Consider the following 22,816-nt stretch of genomic DNA (forward strand, 5'->3'; position numbering starts at 1 on the left):
TGATAAATTGTTCAATGACGATAACTTTGCCAACAATCTTAATGACCAAAGAGGAACTTAAGGAAAATAGGACAGTGCCAAAATGGGAAAAGAATGTGCATAAATTCAAATTAGTAATTGATTACTTCCTTTAAATTTAGTAAATATTGAATTGCTTTGGGGTTTTATATTTCCAGTCTGTTTGTCAGTGTTTCATGCTGGAGAAAGAATGACTATGCTTAACCCTAAAACTTAATTAGAGCAAAGTGATAGACAAATCTTGGTTAATGTGTGTACTGTCATTAGGAGAATTAGTTGTAAACGAGCTATTTCTAGGGAAACCACAAACTCAGGGCTGCTGTCTGCAGTGGAGTACAATATCCTTTTTGCAGAAGGATGATCCCATTCTCTTCCTTCCTAAAATTGAGGTTATTCACTTCAGGTTCAGTTGCTTCCCTATGGACTGTTTGAAGGCCATCGTGCCCTCCAAATGGGAATTATCTACTCAGGGGGCATTCCTGGTCTTCACGGTGTGCCTCATCCTTCCTTTCAGAAATTCAGCACAGTTGTTTGTTTGCAAGTCTTAATTACAAGTGTTCTTGGTCCCAGCTGTTAATTTCAGTCTCCTTCATGGTCACTTTCAGATCGCAAGAAGTCCTCATTGCACTAGTAAACCTAGAGATCTACCTGGATGCCCTAGAGTTCCTGCTTTGGCTATGTAGATAGTCCTCCCACCCATTTCCACTATGCTGGAACTTTCTTCGAATTTCACATGCCACAAAACCACTCACAATAATGATGCGCACAGTGGCCAGTCTTTTTATTTCCTTTGTCTTAAATGTGTTACCGACATTGCGGAGGTAGAGACAGTCTCTTATTCTCATCTGAGGTCAGAATAATAAAAAATAACTTTGAATTTGGAGTCTTGAATGTTTTTATTCTCAGTTTCCAACAACTATATTCTAATTTATTTTCTTTCTCAGATTTATTCATTCACTATGTATTTCTTGAGCACTTACTCTATTTCAGGCTTGTTCTGGGCATGAAGACAATAAGATAGACAGTGTCCCTGTTTCTACATTTTGTAAAGAGCATGTGTATGTGTGGAAGGCAGTGTTGAAAGGACATTAAAAATCGACAAGTAACTGAAAGTGTAAATAAGGATTAAAATGATGAAAACAAATAATTGATAATTTGAAATAGGAAGAAAGGTCCAAAGGGGTGGGGGAAGTGGGAGGGGAAGGGGAAAGGAAAAAGGGGAAAGGAAAAATTATAAGAAAAGGAAAAAATGGAAACAAAGTCTTTGTAAATAGGGAAGGGAGCACAGGGAATGGGGAAAAAATAAGAACCAAGATTCATCATGTACAGGTACAAGCACCCAATGATAAATGTAAACGTATTGTATACCTAAGATGTACCAATAAAAGAATTTAAGAAAAAAATTTGACAAGTATACAAGTAAACGAACAAGATAATTCTACGGGATGATAAATGTCACAGTGGAAACTAGATACAGACAATGATCAGAGGGGTGAGCTGGGAGGTGAACTTTGCTGTCTGCTTCTGCTGGTTTTCTATAGACTTCAATTACAGTCTGGGCCCTTCTGTCTCTTCTATTTCACGCGTTCCTGGAGTCGGTGCCAATTCTATATTGCTGCCTTTGGCCACTCTGTCGTTAGGAACATCTCCTCTTAGCTACTCCCAAAGCATAAGCCAACAGATTCCCTTGTCAAATTTTGATTCCATGCTTTTCATGTCCTTTTCAACATTAGAATTTGGCAGATTTGCTCTCTGTCCTATTGTAGAATTTAAATAGACCTGCTAATCCCATATGAATATTTCACTTGATTACTGAGAACATTTTTGTCACTCAAGGCAGATTACCTCTTGGAAGAAAAATACAAGCATTAAAGGTTAATAAGTGTTTGACTTGCCTGCTTCCAGAGGAGAAACCTTAGACTAGGAGTCAGAAACCCCAAGTTACAGCCTTTACTGCTATCAGTGAGTAAGCAAAATGACCTTAGACATACGCTTCCTCTCTCCAAGTCCATTTCTTCATTGACAAAACCAATGTTCAAAGTCGACGATCCCTAAGGTTCTTTCTGGCCCTAAAGTGGTACAATTAGCTGTTTCCAGAGACATGGGCCAAAATCCCTTTCCAACATTCTGTTTAATTTTGTGAAGTGTATATGTAGAAACATTTTCCAGTGTATCAGAACTGCTTAGATTAAACATACGTTTTCCAGCAAAGGCCAGCTTTATAATTCTTGTAAATGTCACAAGAAGTCGAAACATTGTTTTAACCTCTGCCAGCTAGGGCAACAATTCAGGACCACAAATGCAATTGTCAACTTCTTTCTGAAATACAAATATCTGAACCTTCACTATTTCTTTAGCTTGTCCACAGGGAACCTTCAAAAAGAACTAAGCCCCACATCAGTAGGAGAAAGGAAGGCATTCAAAGTTGGTTTCTAAATTATATGGTACAGGCACTGTGTGCTAATGAGCTGGGTGCCCGACAAGCACGTCAGTTGTTAGCAGGCCATTCGAGGTTCAGCCATCCTTATGTTGGCTTCCTCGGTACCCAGTTGAAGCCCAGTTAAGAACTGAGATTGGAGTTAAAAAGCCTACCTGTCACAACTTACCCCACAGCTTCCCACATCTGTCCCACTGAGTTTCATGGGAGAAGATGGGGAAGCAGGCAAGTGGGTCCTGGAGAAGGTAGAACAGAAAGGTGGACTATTAAAAATATTTTTGCATTTTCTTTTTTAAAAAATTCTATGCTGTTACTTACTAGTGCCTTTATTATTCAGATAGTTGGACATATTGTGAGCATAAATATCAGTTCCACAGCTAGATTTTAGGAAGGCAGTCTTTTAAAAATTCCGAGAAAAGCTGAAAATGTTCCTGCGTTGAAAGGATTCCATACAAAGAGAAGCCAAGAGGGTTTGGAAAATCCAAGAAGTGTATCCCCATTCATGATCACAGCAGATCTTGGTACGGAAAAAGAGTGGAGCTTAGGGAAAGAAGTGAGAAAATAACACGGGGAATTCCAATAGGACTCTAATTGAAAAGGTTTGTATAGGTGTCTGCGGGTGAGAAAACAGCTGGCCCCATGACAATGACTTATCTAAGCACACACAGCTGATAGTGACAGGCACAGGATAAGTACCCAGGTCAACTGGATCTTATCTGATACCTTGATTTGTAATGAACTATACTAGCCATGTTTTTCTTGCTTGTTTACTTGCTTTTCCTGTTTATAGTTCTTGATGCTGTGTTTATTGCCAGCACTTGTCATTCATTGTGTTCAAAGAACTTTATCAACCAAAGAGAGAAAAATCCCTTAGGAATTCTGTTCTGGCAGGTCTGAGGCCAGCTAACAGACTGTTCATGGTCACAGAGGAGGGAGGCTGGATTGGGAATACAGCCTGAAACTTAAAACTTAATTGAAATAAATGAAGAAAGGGAGGATTGTGGCTATAAATTGGACATTCACAGGTAAAGGGATACATAATCCCTTTAATATTCTTTATTTTTTCTGCTGAGGATCGAACCCACGGCCTCCTACATGCTAGGCAAGTGCAGCACACATTCTTAATAACATTATAGCCCATTCTCCATCGAAGATTTAAATGTCTTTTGTCTTAAGCTCTCAGTACTTTGAATCTTTTCCCATGCATATTTATAGCTTTTGCCTTATTTTTCTATTTCATTACTTTAGACGGTTATTTTTTTCTTTTTCATCAAGGATGTTTTCCATTAGTTTGGTCTAACTGTCTTGTCCAGGACATTCATAGCACAACTATATATCATAGGAGATCTTATACCTACATAAAACAGAAAATACTTTTTCACAAGTTAAAAATTATCAGATTATTTCTATTCCCCTTTCAGAGTGGAAATATTTCCTACCTAGCAAATCACCCTTCTCCATAATCTTAAAATTGCACCTAAAGGGGAAAATGACTGTCATTTCGGTCCCATGGGGCTTCCTGTCCCTTCATATTTGTTGTCCTACTATCTAGTGGGCTCCGTTGATTTTTCCAGACAGCTCAGTCTTGCCTTATCAGCCAGGCACTGTGATTATAAGGAGGCTTCTTCAAGGCCTTGTGTGGCTTGAGAACTTTTTCAGCCCTCCTCATTTGGGTGGTGAGTGTGCTAGAAACCATCTGTAAATAGCATTTTGCAATACACTGGCCTTTCTTCTCATGGTTTCTCCGATTTCTGACTTGATGTCTACCTGCCACAGGGCACAGTTTATCCCTTTCCTGGGAGCTTCTATTCATTTGTCAGGAGACTTAAAAGAAGACTGCTCATGTACTGCTGTGGAATGTCAGAGGCATATTAAACTGACATAAATGGGCCATTAAATGGCCTTTACTGATTGCTTCTGTGTTAAAATGTAAGGGCACATGAGACTATATGAGGAGCCTGTGCATAGTCTTTCTCCCATTTTTTAATATGAACTAATTTGACAATGTCACAGACGATGCATGAGGCAAAATAAGAGTTTCCTAAGGCCATTGCAGCTTATTTGCATAGAAAGGAATAAAAGCTACAGGGAAAAATTGAGCAGTGTTATTACTTTAGACGGGAGCCATTTTCTGACTCATGAATGGCTTTTAGATGACAGCCTACCTCTGAATCTGTGCAGGGGAGAGTGCTCACTGTGATATTCTTTTGCTTGAATAACCTTTTCTGTCTAATTAATGAGAATTAATTAGCTTTTGGTTACATAAGAAACAGAGAGGTTTTGTGAAATTCATGACAGTGAAATAAACAGCCTCAAAAAGTAGTTAGTTATAATTATGAATGCTGGCCTCTTATATGAGAAAATAAAATAGGAACAGAGGATAGGAGCTTAAAGATCTCTGAAAACCACATTGGTGTATTATTGAAGAGCCATATGAATTAATACTCATAGGTCTTGCAGTCTCTTGTAAAGCCATCCACCAGGAGAGTTCAATAAGCCTCATTTATCTATCTCTATATGAGCAGATTCAGTATCTCTTTTACAAGGTTCATGAACTATTTGTAAATAAAATAATGCTCTTCAGGCTAATTTTAAATTCAGCTTAAGTGAACTGTAGTTTACCACAAGTACCAGAGCATTGTATTTCTATTCTGAGTGCAGAGTGAAAGCAGCACAGTTCAGGGCTGGTTCTGCTTCTCAGCTTCCTGTCTTACAACAATCTCAAGCGCAGGATCTCTGAATTCCTCATTTCTTGGAAGAGATGTTTGTTGTCTGGGCAGTGGGTACTTTTGTTCACTGCTTTTCATAGCCAGAAGTCATAGGTGGGTTGATACTGAGTCATTTTGAAACTGAGCGGAAACAGATGATGGCCTTTAATAGATCTGAGGAAATCAGGAGGGGACTTGCAACTTGGTGATTATTCAGTACTCTAATTAAAGATTTACTGTTGATTGATTAATGCATTCAGTCATTAAAGATATATTTATTGAAAACCTACCCTAAGCCAGCACTATTCTTAGTGCTAGGAACATGACAATTAAATAAATAAAGTTCCTCTTACAAGGAACTTACATTCTAGTGGTGAATACAAATAACCCAAAATAAGCCAGTCCAAAAAACGTGTCCAAATTGTGACAACTGTTAGAACAATGCTTAATAGGGAATGTATAATCTTTGGAATAACCTCAGTGGAAACAATCTTTATCCTTGCAGGGTGGACTTTATTTTTGGAGACACTGAAAAGAATATGGATCCTGGTCTCATAAATATAGAGGAAGATCAGATTGACAAAGGTTTGGGCCCCAAGTGAAGGTTATAGGTAATTACTACAGTAGTTTTGGGTGCCTATAAAATACATTCTATGCTGGCTACTGATAAGCATTTCTTTGCTTTTCAGTGCAGTGAATGGGTTCAAGTAATGGATGTTGTCCTTTGGTAATCATTTAGGAGGTCTGTAACTACCAACAGTGCTGTCTCCTTCTCTCTTCCTTTTTGCTATTCTGGTCAACCCTTGTCATTGTTGGTAAATGTATTTTAACTATTATGTCGGTATATAAACACTTAGAGATATTCCAAATGGTGTGGTACAGCTGTAACACATGAAATTTGCTTATGACAGCTTATAATTTAGGCCTCTCATTTCATTAGCACAAATAAAGTGATATTTCATTTATGTGTTTTGTATCGAGTAAATCTATAGAACATTTATTTGCCACTTAGATGAGGTACAGTTGATTTGAGACTAGGGAAAACAAGAAGTTTATAAGCAAGGATTTAAGGTGTAGGCAAATGGACAGGAGAACTGGGGGTGGGGGGTGTGCTGCTTCCTGGGCTAACATAAGTGGTTTCTATCACCTCCATTTAGTGATTACATTTGTTCTAGAAATATCCCCAGTAAAAGAGAGTTAATAAAGATGGTCTTGTAAAAGGCAACGAAGCCAATGGCAGCAGTTTCATTATATCTTTAGTGTGACTTTAGCTTCTTGTTGTGAGAAGCATTGATCTGATCAGTGGGTATTTACTTGAACAACTACTCGGCTAGTCACTGTGTCAAGCACTTGGTGAACCAAAGTGAATCAGAGAGACAACCTGCCTTTATGGAACTTACAGTTCAATTGAAGAGACAGAACTAAACAGGTGGTGGAATGTGGCGTGTGCCTATATAGAAGTACACTCTATTGCCCCAAAAGGTCTGCACTGGCTTGAGGTTGTTTGGGTCAGAAGCTACTGAGGGGACTATTCTATGACTTGCTCTAGATAGTGATGGAACACATATGTTCATTTTCTTAATATCATACATAAATCTCTTTGCAGCCTTGGTGTGATTCAAGTACACACCCAGAAAATGCATCTGTCAGTTTTTTAATGGAGGGAGAATGGTAAGATCTAGTTTAAAAATAAGTAGCTTTTACAGGGAATATTCTACAGTTTCTTCTTGAATGTAGAACCAGAATAAATTGCATCTGACCCATTGTGAGGGGCCAGCCTTATTTTTTTTCTCTTTCTTTTTGCAACACCACTATCATTTCTAACAACTGCAGCTGAATTGAAAGCACAGATGCATTGCCTGTTAGCCATAAGGCACAAAATAGGCACAGAACAGAGGATTAAGATAGCCCTATCTTCTTGGAGCTTGTAGTCTAAAACAGACAATAAATTGGAAGGAATATCCATCACAGCTGATGTGCTCATTTCCCTTCTCATATAAATCCAAAGAAAACAGAAAGTGGCGAATCACATTCTACAGGATTGGTAAAATCTCCAGGAAAGTATTTGTTCTCTTAGGTAACATTTCAAGTTGAAGGGTATTTTGTATATAATTTGCAACAGATTACAGGGTTGGTTTTGGAAGCAGGGGTGAGAAAATAAGCATGTTTTTCTTTTTTTTTCATTTATCAACAAGTTACATTGGAAGTTATGAATCAAATTAAAATTGGATTCTTGATTTGCCATGGGGAATATATGCAGCATTTCGAGTATCTAAGGTCAGGATCAACTTGAGAGTAGGAGAGGTATCATAAAAATTAAATTAAGAAACTAGCCCTGAGATATTTCCTAATAATCCCCCAGGTGAAGGCAACATGTGTATAGTAATAAAGGTGTTTAGTGTGACTTTTTTAGCAAATGGAGATATTGCCAAAACATGATCAAATCTTGAAGCTGAGGCAATGTAGTACAGTAATGGGGGTCTACTCAGTGTTTGTTATAAACATGTGATTGTGGTGATATGGTAACCAAGTAGGATGCCTGCCAAACTAAGCTTAATGTCCCATTCAGTGTGTGTGTGGGGGGGAGCAGGATGGGGGTGGGGACAGAAATGCAGAGATGAAGAGAGACAAAGTAGCAAGAGGTTGAGTCAGACATGGGCAGAGACCAAGAACTGAAGATCAGCCAACTTACATCTACATTCCAACTCTGTTATTAAATTCTTTGAGAGAACTTGGTAAGATCACTTCTGTCTGAGCCTTGATTTCTGTATTTTTATAATGAAGGGATATACTAGACAATGACTCCCAACTCTCTAATCCTACTTGTGGGTGTGAGGGAAATGAAAGGTGGGTAGGTTGGAAATATAAACAGGTGGGGGCGCATACAGACAGAAAGAAGCTACCTATATGCATATGCTAGGTTGATAAAAAGAGAACGAGATCAAAATTGTGCTGGGCCAGTGGACTGTCAGTCACAAAGAGCACCAGCAGCTCCACAAGATTGTCTTATCACTTTAGATATTGCCACAGTGCACTGAAGAATTGGCAGCTTTGCGTTGCAAGGCGCTGACCCTGCTTCCTGGGTGGGTGGGGAGGCCAGCACTGAGTCCTTCTGACTGGCTTGACCAACTCTCCTCCTTTCATAGGCTCAGAAGTATAGTTGTGTGAGGATCTGTAAGTGACCTCTGATGGCCAAATGAAGAAGTCAGGCTTAATACATATGACCATTATCCTGCTTCCTCCAGCAAAACCTCCCACTGAGGAGGGAGAAGTGGAGAGTGCCTACTCTTAACCTTTGAGGGCAAGGAAATTTGAACAACCTACCATGCTTATTCTCACCCAGCTTTCTGTCTGGATACTTGCCTGTCTGTAGTTTAGCACTTTTAAACTTGTGTGAGTCTCATTTGCAGAGTCACAGGATTACTGAGAATAATTAGAACTTGTCAAGCTCCAGCCAGCAAATGACTTTAGTACGAAGCTAACAATGTACTCAGTGGACAGACTAGGGCGAGGCAAAAAGAGGGCTTTAAAACAGGTTTTGGTATCTGGTTTATTTCACCTTAATTGGGCTTTGTAATCAAGAAAATACTGTGGTTCTCTTGCTTTGATTGCTTATAATTTGCCATCCTTTCCCCAAATAATACCCTAGGAGTTTAGCCTGAGGACACATGGACTGCCAGTATGTCCCCCCTCCATAAAAATTTGACTAGATGTTGCTGTCCTGAGAAACTTCTGCGGTATCTGAGATGCCATTTTGAATCTGTCTAGCTCTTCACATTCTCATGCTAGTACATCTTACATGAGTATATGAAAAGCAACACCATACAAAATGTGTTTCCTCAGTGAAAGTTAGGTCATTAGAATAACAGAATCAGTATTGTATCATCACTATAGTACTCTCTTAAGTGGCTTTGGCTTCACTGGAACCCATATTTTTCCAAGAAGCGTGGGTGCTGAGAATAAAGGCCAAGGTGAGCATGTTGTGGGAGGAGGAAGAAGAGAAGCGGGAGAAGGGCGAGGCAGGCCCGGTACAGGAGCCCGGCTTGCTCCTGTACCAAATGCTTGGTGGCATTGGTTTAGTCATGCAGAGGCTGTGCCTAACCTCTCCCCTGGACTCCAGACTCCTGTAACCAGTGTGCTGCTCCTCAGCTCCCACGGCAGGCAGGTTTCACTGGTATTTCACCTCTCCCCAACTATTTCTTGATGTTGCCCCAGAACTTGTTCCCCATACAGACTTTCTCATCTCAGTAAATGCCAAGTCTGCCCTTCCAGTTACTCAGGTGAAAAATCCTCAGAGTTCTTTTTCTCTTCCAGACCACATCTAAACCATTAGCACAGTCTGTCTACTCTGACTTCATCACATGTCTGAAATCTGTCTGCTGCTCAGCATTACCTCTGCCATCACTTCTTGCATGGGTTTCTGTAAAAGCCTCTTGCCTGGCTCCCATGGCCCACCACTGGCCCCTGCAGCCTTTTATCCAGCCAGTCACCACAATGGTGATCCTTTAAAAATACAGCAGACCCTCATGTTATGTCTGGCCTGACATACGAACAACTTGGGTTATGACTGGAATTTTAGTTTTAACTTATGAACAAAGTCTTGAGTTACAACCGGAATGCTGGCCCCTTGTGCTTCCAGATAATCTCATATTCAGATTCAACCCTTAAAGAGTTCTGGGAGGAACATTAGGACATCCTTTTCTGTGTGAGATTAATTGAGAAATCCTGGGCCGATGTCTCTCTAAGGACACTGAGATCTGCCTGTATATGGGAGAGAGACTTTGAAGGCTATGTAGAGGAGCCTGAGCCTTCAGTTGACCAACTTGAGTTACAACCAGCCCTCGGCAATAAATTGAGTTCATAAGTCAAGGGTCCATTGTATCAGTTCACATCTTGTCATGCTATTGCTCCAAACAGTTATCTCCCATCTTGTCAGAATACAGTACTGCAAGGTCCTTCCTGCACAGTCTGGCCGCTGTTCCCACTCTGACTTCATATTTTGTTACCCTGTCCCCTGCCCACACTTCTCTTACCACACCGATCTCCTTGCTTTACCTCAAATACACCAGATCTGGTGCTACCTCATGGTCTTTGTACTTGCTCCTTTCTCTGCCAGCAAAGCTCTTTGCCTGGATACCTGCAGAGCTAGCCTTACATTTATTCAGGTCTTCCTTCACATGGCATGGTAATAAGATTACCAAGGGATCTGATTCTTCAAAAAAAGTCACTTGACTAGGTCCTTGGGAAGTCACTGGTGATCTTTAAGAGAGCAGTTGCAGTCAAGTTGTAGAAGAGGAGTCAGGTTGTTTTTCTAACTACCTGTTTCCCCTACTGGACTGTGTGCTGCCTGAGTTGAATGCTGATGCCTCATTCATCTTTGGGTCTCTAGAATCCTTCACAGTGCCTGGAACCCAGTGTTTCTAGGATGAGGGCGTGAACCCTGTTTTCAAGCCATTGGTAACATTACAACACATGGAATTGCTGAATGCTTGTGATTGCTGCCTCAGTGTTTTTCGGGGAATATGAATATGTTTGAAAAAAATAAAATCTGTGCCTTCCTTGTAGACCCCTGCCCCGAGTACTGATGTGTGACAGGGTGTTAAACATGTGATTTACAGGTTTTCAGTGCACACAGGTTGGAGGGGGAGTCTAAGACCATCTGCAGTCTGGTAGGGAGTTAAGAAAGTTCACACGCTCCTGGTGGATTAACTTGTTCACTTGCTTTAAAATCCTCCATTTAATTCCATTCCCTTTTTTCCTTTCCCCTAACCCTCCCATTTCCCCTTCCCCTTTGCCCCTTTTCTTCTATTTCACATTATCTATTATACCTTTTAGTCCTTATTTACACTTTCAGTTTCTCACACTAGAAAAACTATTTGGTATTCACACATGTGTGTCCTATTTATTTCATTTAAGAGTATTGCCTCAATGTGCATCCATTTAGCTATGTCTCTAATTTCTCTTTTTTATGGCTGAGTAGTACTCCATTTTATTAAAAAACCACAATTTCTTGGTCCAGTCTCCAGTTGATGGGCATTTTGGCTGTTTCCAAGTTTTAGCTATTACAAATTGTGCTGCTATGAACATGGGTGCACATATATCACTGTGGTATGATTCTTTTAATTCTTTGAGGAAGATCCCCAGCAGGGGAATAGCTGGGTCAAATGGGACTTCCAGTACTAGTTCTTTGAGATATCTCCATACTGATTTCCACAGTGGTTGCACCAGGCTACACTCCCACCAGCAGTGGAGCAGGGTTCCTCTTTCCCCACATCCCCGCCAGCATTTGTTATTGGTTGATTTCATGATAGCAGCCATTCTTTCTGGGGTGAGGTGGAATCTCAGCATTGTTTTCATTTGCATCTCTCGAATGACCAGTGATGTTGAACATTTTTTCGTATGTTTATTTGGTATTTCTACTTCTTTGTCTGAGAAACGTCTGTTCATTTCAGATGCCCATTTTTGGATTGGGTCTTTAAATTTGGGAGGTCTGATTTTCGTAACTTCTTTATAGATTCTAGATAGCCGACCTTTGTCTTAGGAACAGCAGGTGAAAGTTTTTTCAGTTGTTTCCTGCTTTGAAAGTGAGTAGCTTGGGAAACTGAAGACTCCATTTCCTGGGGAAGATACCAATTTACATGGGGTGGGGGTGTCAGCAAATTATGGCCCTGGGCTAAATCTACTCCATTGCATAAATCCTCCTTCCTTTTCTCTCTCTCTCCCTCCCTTACTGGGGATCGAACCCAGGGCCATGAACACACTAGACAAAAGCTCTGCTGCTGAGCTAAATCCACCTCCCAGCTCCGTTGCATTTTTTTCTTTCGGTATGGCCTGTGAGGTAAGAATAGTTTTTCTGTTTTCAAATGGGTGAAAAACTAAAGAACACTATGTTGTGACATTTGAAAATTATATAAAATGGTGCTGGGGATTTAGCTCAGAGGTTCCAATGCCTGCCTTGAAAGTGCAAGGTCCCGAGTTCTATCCCCAGTACCAAAACACAAAACAAAACAAAAATTATATAAAATTCAAACATCAGTGTCTGTAAATAAAATTTTGTTGGAACACATCCGCACATTAATTCACATTCTATCTGCAGCCACTTTTGTACCACAACAGCAGTGGGCAAATCAAAAATTGTTTACTATCTGGCCTTCTATGTGCAAAAAGCTTGTCATCTCCTGCTTTCAGTTGAAGTAGCAGCATGATCTGAAAGAGTTAAAAAACAAAAAAACTTTCTCTGGGACCCGAGAGGAATGTAGACACTGCTAGACACTGGGTCAGTACAACTCATAACTTGCACTTTTAACCACCATACTTTCAGAATCAAGTTAGAAAAGTGCAATCTTATGCTTATGGTCCAACTATAAATTGTATCCTATTCATGGCACATCAAATATTTATATTTTCTAAAGTTTAATATTAAGTTTCCCAGTAATTCCCAGTGAGATTAGGGGAAAATTTATCAATTGCCCTTTCTAATAACCAAATTCATACAACCAGAAGCAAGAAATTAAGGGTATGCAAGTAGTTTTACAACACATTTTGTGTTGGTTAACTATTGTTAAAGCCTGAATGCTTAAATTGGTAATTTTATTTTTTTAAAAAAGCTGTAAATTCTAATTTCTAATACTTTTCTGGCAACAGCTTCCTTTCATCCGGGGGCTTTGCTATTCTTCTTGTTGCCACTGTGCTGGGGATTGAACCCAGGGCCTTCTCACTGAGCTACATCCCCAGTCCAGGTTTTAATTTTATATTTTGAGATAGGGTCTCAGTAAGATGCCCATACCAGGCTCAAACTTACTGTCTTCCTGCCTCCACCTCCCAGAGTGCTGTCATCACTGGTGTGCATCACCATGCCCAGCTTCTAAGGGCATTTTTGATTAATGGAATTCAAGCAGAAATTTAAATGCTCACCTACAACTTCTCTCTGAGTTTCTTCACTAAGGATGAAGGAGGGTTGATCCTGGCTTGGGACAGATGCCTAGGAAATAAATGAAAGGGCTGAAATGGATTCAGCACTGGAAGATCAGGATACATTTTGCACGTTAGGACACTCAACCTATGAATCCTATCTGATACAGCTTAAAGGCATATTTTGCATTGATTAGCTGGCATCGAAGCCCAAACAAGGCAGCATTTCTACTTTCTATGTCTTCACTGAATATTTGTATTAGCTGCAACTTAGAGCTAAGAGAAAAGGATGAATTCTGTGCCTAGTTGAGATTTATTCAGCTAGCTAAGGGGACCAAGGGCCTTTCAGCTTCAGATTTCCATCCCTAACTAACTCTTTGAACTACTTTAAAGAGAACTGTATTTTATAATATTCTCATTAGTTTCTTATATTTTGAATCAATAGTTTCATGCCATTATTATTACATTTCCATTTCACTTTACTTTACAAATCTTGCTGTTTTCCATGGGCTTCTACAGTTCTCTTGCTTTTTGCTCTTGTGGAATCTAGGAGAGTTTTTGCCCTACTCTGCCCACCTGGCTTTTCTACTCTGCTAGAATCTTCAGAAGCAGTTGGAATTTGTATTTGAGGAGGCTTCTCTGAAATCAAAATAGAACTGTCTTCCAGTGTGTCTGTTGCTAGAGTAAAGATCTATGTGAAGATGTCAGAAATGTCGGACTTGTATCTTCCATTTGGGCAGGTTGCAGACAATGGAGCTTTCATGGTGGTTTCTTGTCTAGCCACTGGTCTAAATTCCAGATGTTTCTAGAGAATACTCTAGAAATTATCATTTAGCTGATAACCTTGAACAGTTCTAGTCAGCCCTTCTCCCAAAGGAGTGTCACTTATGATGAAATTCATTCAGAGACGTATTGATCCATCAGCCATCATACTCCACTGACTCTCCCATCCCCTGAAAGAGTGTCCTTGGAGGGGTCAGAATGTTCGTATTGCCTCTAGGTGCAATTGTTCATTCAGCAAATGCCTTCATTAAGCCCAACAACAGTATAAGGTAATGAGGCTGCTGCTTTAACATAGCAAAATTTAGACGTCCATCCACATGAGTCCTGGCGCCCTGGCTTTCCTTTTTTGCCATACTGCCTTTTCCCAAGAGAAAATAAAAAGTTGCGAGGCCCACCAAAACTCCTCATCTCTTCCACTAATCCAGTGTTCTCCAAGGGCCCATACTCAACTCCTATTCCAGATGGCCCCAAGAAAAAGTGGTGACAAGTAGATAGAGGGCATCCAAGCAGCAGGCCAAAGAAGCCTAAGACTGGCAGAGAAGGAAGATCCCTGAGTACAATGAACGCAGTAGAAGAGTTCTGTTAGCCCATAAGGGATGCATAAAGCCAGATTGATAGGAAGTAATTATTCCCTCATTTCCTCTGTACCTGCTATGATCAAGCTGCAAGGGGCAAGGAAGAGGGCTCATTTGAGTAGTAGAGATCACATAATAGCTATCTCGTTGTATCACTCTCACTTTGCTCATAGCATGTGGTAAGTGGGCTGTTGTTGAAGCAACAGTAGATCAGAGTTGTGAACTTATGCCATAAGGCCTGTACTGCTGTAAGGAGTGCAAAACTAAAACCTTCACCACATTTTAATTATGAAATAATTAACTCGCTATACTCTGCCATTTTCCACTTATCGATGATGCCATGATTCTCAAAGTCAGGTAAGATTGTATTATTTTATCCCAGTTCTCATTTGTGCAAACCAAGGAGTATCAATCAATTGGATGACTGGTGTGATGGCTTGGAACAAGAACCCTAGCTTCCCGACTCTCCATATGGCACTTGTCTCAACAATCTGGATAAAACCAGTACTGAACACGGTTGCTATTTACAAAAGCCTAATTAATACCTCTCATCCTTTAATGAGATGCTTCTTTTGACTCCATAGACAAGCACAGCCAAGCAAGTGACGTCAGAATGTCAGAGTGAATTACTGGGCCTGTGTCAACTCAGACAAGGATGAAAAACCACCCCTATGATCTTAATCCAGAAGTAATAAACAAGCCAAAATTTTAATTAGTGAAAATAGTGATTTACATTTGTATTTGGCATTCTAAGACTCTGTATTAGTCTTCAAATTTCTGTGTTTTCCTGGTTGTTTTCTGACACTGGGTTAAGATAGTTAATATGCTATTAAATAGCATTATATTCAATGGACCTTTGAAGGCCCTAATGTATGAGTCTGTTTCCTTACCTGTCAGCAGAAGTCTTTCCTTGGTACTTGGTTCTTTTTTACCTACATCTGCAAAGAAATCACATAAAAAGTTATCCAGGAATACTGATATTAGGGTTTATTTCTTTTTAATTTTGGGGGGCAGATACCAGGGATCTAACTCAGAACCTTGCACTTGCCAGGCTGGTGCAGTGCTGCTGAGCTAAATCCCCAGCCCATATGAGGGTTAATTTCTAATCAAAGGGAGAGTGATGTCAAAGGACCCTAGTGAATAAGAGAACACAACAACTATTATGGAAATGATACCTTTCCATGTTGCTGCACTGGTTGCTACATTTGACATCTGTAGCTTGTTCTCTTGCCTCTGGGGAATTGGGGGATATTGTCCTTTTGGGTGGATTGCGTTTTTGGAATCAGGCCAATGTCATCATTATGATGTACTAATTGAATTATGATGTACTAATTGAATGATCAAGCTGGGTCCTGTGGTTCAGATAAAAAAATGAGGTGTGACTACAGTCATGAATGACATTTCTCATGTGTCTCATAGCTGTGTGTGAAGACAGTTCTCAGGGATGAGCTCAGGAAATGTGAATGCCAGTAGTATCCTTGGAATCTGTGCACAACCTGTCCAAGTGACAACTTTGAGAGGACCAGCATGTACTGGGTGTAATACAGGCCTGGTGGGCCTGCTAAAGATCTCTTTCAAGACTTTGTCACACCGCCTACATTGATTCTTCCTTTGCCAAGTAACTGAGCATGGTACTCCTTCCAACAATCTGGATGGAGCAGCATCTCTAACTTGTATAAATTTACAAGAGTCTAATTAATACTTCTTACTTGCTAATGAGTTATTTCTTTTCACTCCATAGGCAAGGGGAGGCCAAACACGTGACGTCAGAATTCCCTAAGTGATTTATTGAGCTTGTGACAACCTGGGCCAGAATGAAAAATCACCCCCAGTATATTTAATCTGGGGGCAATTAAAGGGCCAGAGAATTAATTAATGTGGGTTTTAATTTGTTAAGGTCTTGAAAGAGGGAACTTGCTTGTTTGCTCTGATGCCCTGTTTTTGTGTCCTCTTTGGCTATAGGTAAATATACCTTTGGAGAAAGAGAACTATTTCCTTATACTGCTCCTTGGTAGCCTGTGGGAAAGTCAGAGAGCATAGTTGGCTCAGCCTGCAAAGTGCATTAAATGACTGGATTTGCCATTCAGGTGATGAGCCAATGCTTTGTCCTGAGGAACAGCTTCTTGAGGAATTGATAAGAGGCAGAGGAGGAGAATTGTAGATAATGAGAGCAGACGGTAATGAAAGAGAATGGGTGCTGAAGTGAGTTGCAATGGTAGGACCCTGGGAGGAGTCCTGAACAATAGAAAGAGGCCCAAAGGAAATCGGGAGTGTGCTTTTCCGCAGCTTTTGGCTCAGTCTTCCAGCTTCCAAAAGGTGAGATACAGCAGATAAAACTGCGAATGTGGGTGCAGGATCCAGGCACACGAGGTGTGCTAGGGAAGTGTTTGCCAAAGAAAGCTCCAGACTCTCTGCCACAATATAATCCTAGGGGAGCAATCCTTCCTGCCGCCCAGTGAGAAAGTACTTTGGAGGAACCATTGGTCTAAGGTCTGTGTTCAAATTCATACTTCTAGATTTTTCACACTCTTCCCCAGAATCAGGTTAGGTGACCATAATTGCTGCTCCATACCACATGAGCTCAGCTTAGCAGCTTAGCTGTCACTGGGTTACCTTCTAATGTGGTGCCCTAAGTGGCTATCAAAAATTAAACATGGGTGAATTTTACTGAATGGAAAGTATACACAATCAACTTGACTTTTTTGAAAGTGTGTGTGTGTGTGTGTGTGTGTGTGTAACATTGTCCTGTGGGGAATGCTTCTATATCGCCTGTAAAGTAAGTGCTTGTTAGACTTGGCACCAGGAATAATTTTGACTCTCCTGACAAAATGATACATGTTCTTATTATCAGTTGAGAATCCTATTCCCACGTTTCCCTTATGACCTTGGTTGCTAGGAAACTCAGTTAACTCCAGAACTCCATTTCAGTAAACCTGCTGTGCAAGATTTTGTGAATGAGTCTTTCTCCCTTTAAAAATCTTTCTGTTGATCTTGTTCCCCAGCCTCATGCTATGCGTATACTTTAAGAAAAGATACCTGAAATAGGTAGGTAATAAATTACAAAAAAATATTGCTCTGGCCTAGTTTGTGATTTAATACCAGCCTGTGTTCTCCCTGGCCCATGTTCCTAGCTGTGACCTGGCACTCCTTTGAACAAACAGGGTTTCTGTTAGTCACAACTCTCATTTTCACACTAGAGGTGATATTTTCTCCTATATTCCTTCTTAACTGTAATTTCTCTATGCCCCAAAATATAAAAAAAAATAGTGGAGGGGGGCAGCATGCATCTGTCTGTGTTTTTTTTTTTTAATCCCTGGAGCTGGTTGTATAAAACCGACAAGAAGGAAATTTCCACTTACACCAGAACCTTCTCACACTAGGATTGATAACCAGTAGCGATTACTGATTTTAGGACTGTTTTAGTTGGTGCTTGACTTGACTTTCAGTTTATGCCCATTGCTTGACAGAATTAGAAATGGACCCTGTCTTATTGGATCATTTTTGGAAAGAGATGATCTATTCAAGAAAAGGTGGAGTCTGTTTAGGAAACAAAGGCTCTGTGGTGTGACCAGAAGCGAAGACTGGAGAGGTCAGGGCCCATGCCTGCAAGCTGTTGGCTCCCTGCAGCCCAAGGCCTTCCACGGGGCAAGTTTAACCTTTCTCGAGAACTGTAGTTAGTTGGATAATGTGCCTTGGCAGGGTCTGACTGAGTTCTGACCTCCTGGCAAGTGGACAATTAAAGACATACAGTATCCTCTTAACTTAAATAACACTCCCACTGTGACCTACAGGGGATGAGTAGAGCCGAGCTTCTAAAGGGAAATTTTTAAAAAGAAACAACTAAACTTTTTTGAGATTAAGAAAGTTATCTCTCTCCAGGGATTCATTTTTCCCTAGAGTTTCTGGACCTCTATTTTTTTTTTTTCAGACAGGGTTTCCCTATGTAGTTCAGGCTGGCCTTAAACACACTATGTAGCCCAGGCTGGCCTTGAACTGGCAGCAATCCTTCTGCCGCAGCCTCCTGAGTGCTGGGATCACAGGACTATGCTGCCACACCTGGCTTGAGTTTCTGGAACTTTAATACTGAACTGCTCTCCTACAAGCCCTAGACCAGCTGAGAATGTCGAAATTAACTTTAATATACTGCTCTGAAAAATGAAAGTAAACATAATTAGCATAGAGTAGAAGAGGTCACAAAAATCCCTAATTGTAAGAATCCCAAGATAAGCATTGCTAGCTTTTTAAAGCCCATTTCTTTTGCCCCCAAGCCACAAAGAATTCTTTACATCCCTTTCAGGCAGCTAGCTAGATTTCTCTCCTCTCAGTTCTGGGTTTCCCTGAGATAAATATCATGTTATTTCCCTGTAATGGCCAATTCTGCTTTTCCTGGCAGGAATCTTCTGTGCTACTTCAGGTTCTTCCTCTTTCAGGTGAAGTCTGAAGGACTGGTCTACTTCCCCTGGGCAAGACGACTGACTGAAATTCTTGAGCCTCAGTGAAGGTTATCTTTCACAGCTTGGGTTATCTGCCTGTCTCACATGGAGTCATTCTCTGAAGTTCATCTTGAAGTGTTTGGACCCATAATTTTCCATTGAGAGGAATCTTAATGTGGTTTAATAATGTCTAAAATTTTTGGCATCCCTTCACAGAAAGCCATTTTGTCACGAAGGTTGAGGGAGGTCAGGGATAGGCAGGTCCTGCCCATAGTAGTGTCTGCTACCAAACAGTAATGGTGACATTCTCTGGATGGACCTTGTTCTTTACTTCATCTACAATTTAGACTTTTTCAGTAATAAACTTCACTTCTATCTTTAAAATTTTTATCACTGTAGTTTTCTCCATTTCTCCATTTCCTCTAAGCTGAGAAGCATCCTCAAAGAGATCTTGCATTATGATTTAAGTGTTCTCTACAGAGATACGGGGGAAGATTGGGTTTGAATAGGTTTGAGGAATTTAACTAAATAGGAAGTTATTTGTTTCATGGCTGGGGAGAATCAGAGAACCATTGTTTCAAAGCTTAGAACCTATATTATGGTGAGACAACAGAGATGGTATGACTCACTGAAGGTCAAGAACTTCCTAAGTGTTAAATAAATGGATCTTGGCATTCAGCTGACTTGAATTCTGATTATACCAGAGCCAAGATATTCTTGAAGTCTGAAAGTTAGGTTCAGAACTATAACACCCATTTCTGCTTTTGCCCATAATAGAAGAAGCAAAAAAGAAAAGCAAAAACAAACAAAACTAGGAACAATTATCCAAAACAGATAGGTTGTTTCTTTGGGAAATTATAACCATAGTTGCACAAGCTTTCATACAGTTAGTGCACCTAGCTTAGGCCCCAAAGCAGTTTCTTGTTTTACTGGCCTTTGTTGCAATAAAGAAAGCCAGCCTGAAAAAGTACATCTAAAGCCTATTATTCTGGATTTTTTGGTGTAAGATGCTTCTTCATTATACTTAGGATCATTGCTGCCAGGAATTGATGAGAACAGGTTGTACGTGATCAAGAATGCTGCCTGGTTCTTAGGAGTTCTTGGTATGATAGAAGACAGCATGACAAGTGAAATACCAAAACTAATCAGAACTGTGCAATGGGACAAAGCAACATATAGCTGCTAGAAGCCCAAGACACAAAATTGTCTTATAATCAGCAAATGTGTCACTTATGATTGGAATAACCATGCCCTCACATACACTTTCCTCTTTGGCTTGGACAAGCTCACTTTCTCCTCTCTGGCCTATCCTTAGTCATCTTTCTTGGCTATTCCCTTCTCACTCTGAGCACTCCCTCTGTGTAATCTCTTCTGCTCTAAGGTTTTCAGCTACTACAGATTTCTAAAACTCTGAAGACTACTCTTCAGCTGAGATTTCTATATCCTGCTATGTCCTGCATCCATATATCCAGTTGGCAACCAAACAAATCAACTGGGGTCCCACATGTGTACAAAACTCGATATAGTACAAAACTGAACATTTCATCTCCTTCCACATACCTCTCCTCTTCAAAACAAACAAACAACCCCCCCCCAAAAAAAACCAGGCCTACCCAACCTTCTTGCATTACTCATATTGGCAAATGCAGCCATATTTCATTTGTGTTACATTATCTTTGGTCCCAAGCCTTCCTGCCTTGCTTTTTGTTCTTCATGGCCCGGTTTGCTACGTGCCAGTCAAGTTCTAATATTAAGTCAGTTTTGCATCCTTAGTTATTTCCCTTGGATGCTTCGCTCCTCCACTCTGGACATTACTTTTCTGTCTGTAAAGATCATCTCAGTTTCATATTTTTATTGAGCCGTTCCCTTGTCTGGATTGGAGTGTATTAAATAAAGAACTTTATACTTTGGCTCAGCTGAGTGACTATATTGATAGTAAAAACTCACGTACATAAAGAGAAATATATGGATATACTTGTATAGTGCCTACCATTTAACAATGATTAATGAGTTATAAGGAACAAGATAACTTTTATTTTTATGAATTATCAGAATTTTAATCTTCTTTGAGTACATACGCCGAAATAATGCTCCATTTTTCAAATTGTAATGCAACAAAATCAAGCTGATTATTTGGTTTTATTAGGAAAGGCAAATTGCAAGTAGTCTATTACCATAGAACAGGCAACATTTACAAGGGCAACCCAACTGAGAAATAACATGCATTCAAACACATTCCTGGGCAGTTTAAAAGTGAAAATATTTTCAAGTTTTAACCATACCTTTTAGTATACATGAAGAGTGCAAGAACTTTACGTTTAGAGGCTCAGTGCTGTTAAGAGGCCCATGTAAGGATAGTTTGGGGGAACAAGTCCTTTCTTGCTACCTCAGAAAGCATTTTCAATACTTTGTTGATATGGTCCTCCCACTTGATTTCTAAGGAGACAAGAGCCCCTTTAGATCTGGATACATTTGTTCCCTTAGAAAGCACTTAAAATGACAACTTCAACACCAAGCAGGTATTTGAATGCTCTTGGCTTTAGTCACTAATATGTAGCTGGAGAACTGGTGCCTGAAGCCCCAGTATCAATATCAGATGTCTTAGGTAGAAGCAACCCTGCCTTGATGACCCAACTTGTCACCCTTTTAGGCTGTCACCCTTCTAGCCGTGCAGCAGGATGTGAAATAAGTCAATTGAACCAAAAAACCAAAGCCACATGAATCTGTTAATAAGCTTCTAACCTAGTATGTGTTGGTCAGCCCGTTCAATTCAACAAACATGTTAAAAGCCAAATTTATCAGGTATGATTATCAGCCAATAGGTATTGAAACTCTTCCATGTGACAAATGTTATGAGTTTTTGGTGAACAGATATAAACACTATTTACCCTCGTCCTAAAAGAAGTTAATATATAAGATGGAGGCAGAGTGACTCTTCTTGAAAATCCTCTAAGTGCATATTTAGTATAAAGTAAAAACAAAGTGATGATTCACCAGGAACAAGGAAGTGAACCCTGCAATGTCAAATCAGAATCTCAGTTTCACATAAATAGGCTAATTGGTTCTTCTTTTTTCTTTCTGTGCTAATTCTTGCTGTAGCAGTTGGCTCCTTTGGGTTTTCCTAAAAAGTTCACTGAGACTTCTCCGGCCTACTCCAGGGACTCCCTAATGTATATTGTGCACCAACTAGGCTCCAGTTGTGAATTTTTAATTATGCCAGATCATTTTCAGTAAATAGAACTGTGGGCTCAATTAGTGCTTGTCACATCCAATTTTGTCTCACCTGCTATTGTGCTCCACTCTGTGGTGTTTGCAGTAATTGACACTTCTTCAGGAAAGAGGAGCTTCTCCTGAGATGGATGTCAGCAGCCCCTTGCATTGTCTGCTCTCCTGCCTCTGGAGTCCCGGCAGTGGGTGCACTTCATCGAGCAGATCCAAATTGTGTCTGCTAGGAAGTAGGGACAGTGGATCGTTCTCCCTCAATTTCCACCAAAGTGGCTGTCTCATGCTTCTTGTATGACAGTGATTTTCCAAGTGTGGTCCCTGTCACCTGGGAGCTTTTAGAAAAACACATTCTCAGGCCCCAAGCCGTATATCCCGAATCAGAAACTCACAAGTGGAGCCCCATCATCTGCATTTAAAAAAGTACTCCAGGTTATCAAGTGTATGGTTGGGAGGTAACTGTGTCAAACTAACGATAGGCATAATTTCATTCCGTTTTGTGAAAATTCTCTGAACCCAGAGTTTAACTTCAGATCTGTGATTTCTTAACAAAAGCCAAAAATAATTTTCACAATAGTAACTCAGACCTACTTTTCCTTTCCCTGATTTCCACAGGCATAGGAGGTTATTCTCAGTTCTTTTCCCTCCCATGTTCTCACACTTGTTTATTCTACTTGGTACATTGTGTTGTTATGTACCTGTTAACAAGCTTGCCTCTTCTTATTTGCC

The 22,816-nt window shown here is 40.2% G+C and overlaps 1 protein-coding gene across 2 annotated transcripts in view; it reads left to right on the top strand.

Annotated features, from left to right (window-relative positions):
• Positions 1-22,816, top strand: part of Hs6st2 (heparan sulfate 6-O-sulfotransferase 2) — a 308,229-nt gene that overhangs the window by 232,298 nt on the left and 53,115 nt on the right. The window lies entirely within an intron of this gene.

The sequence above is a fragment of the Heterocephalus glaber genome, unplaced genomic scaffold (genome assembly GCF_053883595.1).
Source record: "Heterocephalus glaber isolate CG9 unplaced genomic scaffold, H.glaber_assembly_v1.0 deba00001729, whole genome shotgun sequence".
Classification (NCBI taxonomy): Eukaryota; Metazoa; Chordata; class Mammalia; order Rodentia; family Bathyergidae; genus Heterocephalus; species Heterocephalus glaber.